This window comes from Somniosus microcephalus, unplaced genomic scaffold (assembly GCF_052327205.1).
Source record: "Somniosus microcephalus isolate GS21.2 unplaced genomic scaffold, FLI_Smic_1.0 unresolved_chr9, whole genome shotgun sequence".
In the NCBI taxonomy this organism is placed as follows: domain Eukaryota; kingdom Metazoa; phylum Chordata; class Chondrichthyes; order Squaliformes; family Somniosidae; genus Somniosus; species Somniosus microcephalus.
The window spans coordinates 11813071-11822019 of NW_028225187.1; positions in this window are offsets into that span (position 1 = coordinate 11813071).

Sequence of the window (8949 nt, forward strand, 5' to 3'; positions counted from 1 at the left end):
GTTCACTGTTTCTAATTAAAAAGATACTGTGTTCCCCTTACTCCCCCTGTTCACTGTGTCTAATTAAACAGTTACCGTGTTCCCCTTACTCCCCCTGTTCACTGTTTCTAATTAAACAGTTACTGTGTTCCCCTTACTTCCACTGTTCACTGTTTCTAATTAAACAGTTACTGTGTTCCCCTTACTCCCCCTGTTCACTGTTTCTAATTAAACAGTTTCTGTGTTCCCCTTACTCTCCCTGTTCACTGTTTCTAATGAAGCATTTATTGTGTTCCCCTTACTTCCCCTTTACACTGTTTCTAATTAAACAGTTATTGTGTTCGCCTTACTCCCCCTGATCACTGTTTCTAATTAAACAGTTACTTTGTTCCCCTTACTCCCCCTGTTCACTGTTTCTAAGTAAACAGTTACTGTGTTCCCCTTACTCCCCCTCTTCACTGTTTCTAATTAAACAGTTACTGTGTTCCCCTTACTCCCCCTGTTCACTGTTTCTAATTAAACAGTTACTGTGTTCCCCTTACTTCCCCTGTTCTCTGTTTCTAAATAAACTGTTATTGTGTTCCCCTTACTTCCCCTGTTAACTGTTTCTAATTGAACAGTTATTGTGTCCCCCTTACTTCCCCTGTCCTCTGTTTCTAATTAAACAGTTACTGTGTTCCCCTTACTCCCCCTGTTCACTGTTTCTAATTAAACAGTTACTGTGTTCCCCTTACTCCCTCTGTTATCTGTTTCTAATTAAAAAGTTACTGTGTTCCCCTTACTCCCTCTGTGCAATTTTTCTAATTAAAAAGATACTGTGTTCCCATTACTCCCCCTGTTCACTGTTTCTAATTGAACAGTTACTGTGTTCCCCTTACACCCCTGTTCACTGTTTCTAATTAAACAGTTACTGTGTTGTCCTTACTTCCCCTGTTCACTGTTTCTAATTAAAACGTTACCGTGTTCCCCTTATTAACCCTTTTCACTGTTTCTAATTAAACAGTTACTGTGTTCCCCTTACTCCCCCTGTTCTCTGTTTCTAATTAAACAGTTACTGTATTCCCCTTACTCCCCCTGTTCACTGTTTCTAATTAAGCAGTTACTGTGTTCCCCTTACTCCCCCTGTTCACTGTTTCTAATTAAACAGTTACTGTGTTCCCCTTACTCCCCCTGTTTACTGTTTCTAATTAAACAGTTACTGTGTTCCCCTTACTCCCCCGTTCACTGTTTCTAATTAAACAGTTACTGTGTTCCCCTTACTCCCCCTGTTCACTGTTTCTAATTAAACAGTTACTGTATTCCCCTTACTCCCCCTGTTCTCTGTTTCTAATGAAACAGTTACTGTGTTCCCCTTACTCCCCCTGTTCCCTGTTTCTAATTAAACAGTTACTGTGTTCCCCTTACTCCCCCTGTTCTCTGTTTCTAAATAAACAGTTACTGTGTTCCCTTATCTCCCTGTTCTCTGTTTCTAATTAAACAGTTACTGTGTTCCCCTTACTTGCCCTGTTCTCTGTTTCTAAATAAACAGTTACTGTGTTCCCCTTACTCCCCCTGTTCTCTGTATCTAATTAAACAGTTACAGTGTTCCCCTTACTCCCCCTGTTCACTGTTTCTAATTAAAAAGTTACAGTGTTCCCCTTACTCCCCCGTTCACTGTTTCTAATTAAACAATTACTGTGTTCCCGTTACACACCTTGTTCACTGTTTCTAATTAAACAGTTACTGTGTTCCCCTTACTCCCCCTGTTCTCTGTATCTAATTAAACAGTTACAGTGTTCCCCTTACTCCCCCTGTTCACTGTTTCTAATTAAAAAGTTACAGTGTTCCCCTTACTCCCCCGTTCACTGTTTCTAATTAAACAATTACTGTGTTCCCCTTACACCCCCTGTTCACTGTTTCTAATTAAACAGTTACTGTGTTCCCCTTACTTCCACTGTTCACTGTTTCTAATTAAACAGCTACTGTTTTCACCTTACTCCCCCTGTTCACTGTTTCTAATTAAACAGTTACTGAGTTCCCCTTACTTCCCCTGTTCTCTGTTTCTAATTTAACAGTTACTGTGTTCCCCTTACTCCCCCTGTTCTCTGTTTCTAATTAAACAGTTACTGTGATCCCCTTACTCCCCCTGTTCACTGTTTCTAATTAAACTTTTACTGTGTTCCCCTTACTTCCCCTGTTCACTGTTTCTAATTAAACAGTTACTGTGTTCCCCTTACTCCCCCTGTTCTCTTTTTCTAATTAAACAGTAACTGTGTTCCCCTTACTCCCAATGTTCTCTGTTTCTAATTAAAAAGTTACTGTGTTCGCCTTACTCCCCCTGTTCACTGCTTCTAATTAAACAGTTACTGTGTTCCCCTTACTCCCCCTGTTCACTGTTTCTAATTAAAGAGTTACTTTGTTCCCCTTACTTCCCCTGTTCTCTGTTTCTAATTAAACAGTTACTGTGTTCCCCTTACTTCCCCCGTTCACTGTTTCTAATTAAACAGTTACGTTGTTCCCCTTACTCCCCCTCTGTTTGTAATTAATAGTTCCTGTGCTCCCCTTACATCCACTGTTCACTGTTTCTAATAACCAGTTACCGTGTTCCCTTTACTTCCCCTGTTCACTGTTTCTAATTAAACAGTTACTGTGTTCCCCTTACTCCCCCTGATCTCTGTTTCTAATTAAACAGTTACTGTGTTCCCCTTACTCCCCCTGTTCACTGTTTCTAATTAAACAGTTACTTTGTTCCGCTTCCTCCCCCTGTTCACTGTTTCTAATTAAACAGTTATTGTGTTCCACTTACTCCCCCTGTTCTCTGTTTCTAATTAAACAGTTACTGTGTTCCCCTTACTCCCCCTGTTCACTGTTTCCAATTAAACAGTTACTGTGTTCCCCTTAATCCCCCTGTTCTCTGTTTCTAATGAAACAGTTACTGTGTTCCACTTACTCCCCCTGTTCTCTGTTTCTAATTAAACAGTTACTGTGTTCCCCTTACTCCCCCTGTTCACTGTTTCCAATTAAACAGTTACTGTGTTCCCCTTAATCCCCCTGTTCTCTGTTTCTAATGAAACAGTTACTGTGTTCCCTTATCCCCCTGTTCTCTGCTTCTAATTTAACAGTTACTGTGTTCCCCTTACTCCCCCTGTTCTCTGTTTCTAATTAAACAGTTACTGTGATCCCCTTACTCCCCCTGTTCACTGTTTCTAATTAAACTTTTACTGTGTTCCCCTTACTTCCCCTGTTCACTGTTTCTAATTAAACAGTTACTGTGTTCCCCTTACTCCCCCTGTTCTCTTTTTCTAATTAAACAGTAACTGTGTTCCCCTTACTCCCAATGTTCTCTGTTTCTAATTAAAAAGTTACTGTGTTCGCCTTACTCCCCCTGTTCACTGCTTCTAATTAAACAGTTACTGTGTTCCCCTTACTCCCCCTGTTCACTGTTTCTAATTAAAGAGTTACTTTGTTCCCCTTACTTCCCCTGTTCTCTGTTTCTAATTAAACAGTTACTGTGTTCCCCTTACTTCCCCCGTTCACTGTTTCTAATTAAACAGTTACTTTGTTCCCCTTACTCCCCTTTTGTTTGTAATTAATAGTTCCTGTGCTCCCCTTACATCCACTGTTCACTGTTTCTAATAACCAGTTACCGTGTTCCCTTTACTTCCCCTGTTCACTGTTTCTAATTAAACAGTTACTGTGTTCCCCTTACTCCCCCTGATCTCTGTTTCTAATTAAACAGTTACTGTGTTCCCCTTACTCCCCCTGTTCACTGTTTCTAATTAAACAGTTACTTTGTTCCGCTTCCTCCCCCTGTTCACTGTTTCTAATTAAACAGTTATTGTGTTCCACTTACTCCCCCTGTTCTCTGTTTCTAATTAAACAGTTACTGTGTTCCCCTTACTCCCCCTGTTCACTGTTTCCAATTAAACAGTTACTGTGTTCCCCTTAATCCTCCTGTTCTCTGTTTCTAATGAAACAGTTACTGTGTTCCCTTATCCCCCTGTTCTCTGCTTCTAATTAAACAGTTACTGTGTTCCCCTTACTTCCCCGGTTCACTGTTTCTAATTGAACAGTTACTGTGTTCCCCTTACTCCCCCTGTTCACTGTTTCTAATTAAACAGTTACTGTGTTCACCTTACTCCCCCTGTTCACTGTTTCTAATTAAACAGTTACCGTGTTCCCCTTACTCCCCTTGTTCACTGTGTCTAATTAAACAGTTACCGTGTTCACCGTACTCCCCCTGTTCACTGTTTCTAATTAAACAGTTACTGTGTTCCCCTTACTCCCCCTGTTCACTGTTTCTAATTGAACAGTTACTGTGTTCCCCTTACTCCCCCTGTTCACTGTTTCTAATTAAACAGTTACTGTGTTCCCCTTAATCCCCCTGTTCTCTGTTTCTAATGAAACAGTTACTGTGTTCCCTTATCCCCCTGTTCTCTGCTTCTAATTTAACAGTTACTGTGTTCCCCTTACTCCCCCTGTTCTCTGTTTCTAATTAAACAGTTACTGTGATCCCCTTACTCCCCCTGTTCACTGTTTCTAATTAAACTTTTACTGTGTTCCCCTTACTTCCCCTGTTCACTGTTTCTAATTAAACAGTTACTGTGTTCCCCTTACTCCCCCTGTTCTCTTTTTCTAATTAAACAGTAACTGTGTTCCCCTTACTCCCAATGTTCTCTGTTTCTAATTAAAAAGTTACTGTGTTCGCCTTACTCCCCCTGTTCACTGCTTCTAATTAAACAGTTACTGTGTTCCCCTTACTCCCCCTGTTCACTGTTTCTAATTAAAGAGTTACTTTGTTCCCCTTACTTCCCCTGTTCTCTGTTTCTAATTAAACAGTTACTGTGTTCCCCTTACTTCCCCCGTTCACTGTTTCTAATTAAACAGTTACTTTGTTCCCCTTACTCCCCTTTTGTTTGTAATTAATAGTTCCTGTGCTCCCCTTACATCCACTGTTCACTGTTTCTAATAACCAGTTACCGTGTTCCCTTTACTTCCCCTGTTCACTGTTTCTAATTAAACAGTTACTGTGTTCCCCTTACTCCCCCTGATCTCTGTTTCTAATTAAACAGTTACTGTGTTCCCCTTACTCCCCCTGTTCACTGTTTCTAATTAAACAGTTACTTTGTTCCGCTTCCTCCCCCTGTTCACTGTTTCTAATTAAACAGTTATTGTGTTCCACTTACTCCCCCTGTTCTCTGTTTCTAATTAAACAGTTACTGTGTTCCCCTTACTCCCCCTGTTCACTGTTTCCAATTAAACAGTTACTGTGTTCCCCTTAATCCTCCTGTTCTCTGTTTCTAATGAAACAGTTACTGTGTTCCCTTATCCCCCTGTTCTCTGCTTCTAATTAAACAGTTACTGTGTTCCCCTTACTTCCCCGGTTCACTGTTTCTAATTGAACAGTTACTGTGTTCCCCTTACTCCCCCTGTTCACTGTTTCTAATTAAACAGTTACTGTGTTCACCTTACTCCCCCTGTTCACTGTTTCTAATTAAACAGTTACCGTGTTCCCCTTACTCCCCTTGTTCACTGTGTCTAATTAAACAGTTACCGTGTTCACCGTACTCCCCCTGTTCACTGTTTCTAATTAAACAGTTACTGTGTTCCCCTTACTCCCCCTGTTCACTGTTTCTAATTAAACAGTTACTGTGTTCCCCTTACTCCCCCTGTTCACTGTTTCTAATTGAACAATTACTGTGTTCCCCTTACTCCCCCTATTCACTGTTTCTAATTAAACAGTTACTGTATTCCCCTTACTCCCCCTGTTCTCTGTTTCTAATTAAACAGTTACTGTGTTCCCCTTACTCCCCCTGTTCACTGTTTCTAATGAAACAGTTACTGTGTTCCCCTTACTCCCCCTGTTCTCTGTTTCTAATTAAACAGTTACTGTGTTCCCCTTACTCCCACTGTTCTCTGATTCTAATTAAGCAGTTACTGTGTTCCCCTTACTTGCCCTGTTCTCTGTTTCTAATTAAACAGTTACTGTGTTCCCCTAACTCCCCCTGTTCATTGTTTCTAATTTAACAGTTACTGTGTTCCCCTTACTCCCCCGTTCACTGTTTCTAATTAAAAAGTTACTGTGTTCACCTTACTCCCCCTGTTCACTGTTTCTAATTAAACAGTTACTGTGTTCCCCTTACTCCCCCTGTTCACTGTTTCTAATTAAACAGTTACTGTGTTCCACTTACTCCCCCTGTTCTCTGTTTCTAATTAAACAGTGACTGTGTTCCACTTACTCCCCCTGTTCACTGTTTCTAATTAAACAGTTACTGTGTTCCCCTTACTCCCCCTGTTCTGTTTCTAATTAAACAGTTACTGTGTTCCCTTATCCCCCTGTTCTCTGTTTCTAATTAAACAGTTACTGTGTTCCCCTTACTTGCCCTGTTCTCTGTTTCTAATTAAACTGTTACTGTGTTCCCCTTACTCCCCCTGTTCTCTGTATCTAATTAAACAGTTACAGTGTTCCCCTTACTCCCCCTGTTCACTGTTTCTAATTAAAAAGTTACAGTGTTCCCCTTACTCCCCCGTTCACTGTTTCTAATAAAACAATTACTGTGTTCCCGTTACACCCCTTGTTCACTGTTTCTAATTAAACAATTACTGTGTTCCCCTTACACCCCCTGTTCACTGTTTCTAATTAAACAGTTACTGTGTTCCCCTTACTTCCACTGTTCACTGTTTCTAATTAAACAGCTACTGTTTTCACCTTACTCCCCCTGTTCACTGTTTCTAATTAAACAGTTACTGTGTTCCCCTTACTTCCCCTGTTCTCTGTTTCTAATTTAACAGTTACTGTGTTCCCCTTACTCCCCCTGTTCTCTGTTTCTAATTAAACGGTTACTGTGATCCCCTTACTCCCCCTGTTCACTGTTTCTAATTAAACATTTACTGTGTTCCCCTTACTTCCCCTGTTCACTGTTTCTAATTAAACAGTTACTGTGTTCCCCTTACTCCCCCTGTTCTCTTTTTCTAATTAAACAGTAACTGTGTTCCCCTTACTCCCAATGTTCTCTGTTTCTAATTAAAAAGTTACTGTGTTCGCCTTACTCCCCCTGTTCACTGCTTCTAATTAAACAGTTACTGTGTTCCCCTTACTCCCCCTGTTCACTGTTTCTAATTAAAGAGTTACTTTGTTCCCCTTACTTCCCCTGTTCTCTGTTTCTAATTAAACAGTTACTGTGTTCCCCTTACTTCCACCGTTCACTGTTTCGAATTAAACAGTTACTGTGTTCCCCTTACTCCCCCTGTTCACTGTTTCTAATTAATCAGTTACTGTGTTCCCCTTACTCCTCCTGTTCACTGCTTCTAATTAAACAGTTACTGTGTTCCCCTTACTCCCCCTGTTCACTGTTTCTAATTAAACAGTTACTAAGTTCCCCTTACTCCCCCTGTTCACTGTTTCGAATTATACAGTTACTGTGTTCCCCTTACTTCCCCTGTTTTCTGTTTCTAGTTAACCAGTTACTCTGTTACCCTTGCTCCCCCTGTTCTCTGTTTCTAATGAAACAGTTACTGTGTTCCCTTATCCCCCTGTTCTCTGCTTCTAATTAAGCAGTTACTGTGTTCCCCTTACCTGCATGTTCTCTGTTTCTAATTAAACTGTTACTGTGTTCCCCTTACTCCCCCTGTTCTCTGTTTCTAAATGAACAGTTACTGTGTTCCCCTTACTCCACTTTTTCACTGTTTCTAATTAAAAAGTTACTGTGTTCACCTTACTCCCCCTGTTCACTGTTTCTAATTAAACAGTTACCGTGTCCCCTTACTCCCCCTGTTCACTGTTTCTAATTAAACAGTTACTGTGTTCCCCTTACTCCCCCTGTTCACTGTTTCTAATTAAACATTTACTGTGTTCCCCTTAATGCCCCTATTCACTGTTTCTAATTAAACAGTTACTGTATTCCCCTTACTCCCCCTGTTCTCTTTTTCTAATTAAACAGTTACTGTGTTCCCCTTACTCCCCCGTTCATTGTTTCTAATTAAACAGTTACTGTGTTCCCCTTACTCCCCCTGTTCTCTGTTTCTAATTAAACAGTTACTGTGTTCCCTTATCCCCCTGTTCTCTGTTTCTAATTAAACAGTTACTGTGTTCCCCTTACTTGCCCTGTTCTCTGTTTCTAATTAAACAGTTACTGTGTTCCCCTTACTCCCCCTGTTCTATGTATCTAATTAAACAGTTACTGTGTTCCCCTTACTCCCCCTGTTCACTGTTTCTAATTAAAAAGTTACTGTGTTCCCCTTACTCCCCCTGTTCACTGTGTCTAATTAAACAGTTACCGTGTTCCCCTTACTCCCCCTGTTCACTGTTTCTAATTAAACAGTTACTGTGTTCCCCTTACTTCCACTGTTCACTGTTTCTAATTAAACAACTACTGTTTTCACCTTACTCCCCCTGTTCACTGTTTCTAATTAAACAGTTTCTGTGTTCCCCTTACTCCCCCGTTCTCTGATTCTAATTAAACAGTTACTGTGTTCCCCTACTCCCCCTGTTCTCTGTTTCTAATTTAACAGTTACTGTGTTCCCCTTACTCCCCCTGTTCACTGTTTCTAATTAAAAAGTTACTGTGTTCACCTTACTCCCCCTGTTCTCTGTTTCTAATTAAACAGTTACCGTGTTCCCCTTACTCCCCCTGTTCACTGTTTCTAATTAAAAAGTTACTGTTTTCCCCTTACTCCCCCTATTCACTGTTTCTAATTAAACAGTTACCGTGTTCCCCTTACTTCCACTGTTCACTGTTTCTAATTAAACAGCTACTGTTTTCACATTACTCCCCCTGTTCACTGTTTCTAATTAAACAGTTTCTGTGTTCCCCTTACTCCCCCTGTTCTCTGATTCTAATTAAACAGTTACTGTGTTCCCCTTACTCCCCCTGTTCTCTGTTTCTAATTTAACAGTTACTGTGTTCCCCTTACTCCCCCTGTTCACTGTTTCTAATTAAAAAGTTACTGTGTTCACCTTACTCCCCCTGTTCACTGTTTCTAATTAAACAG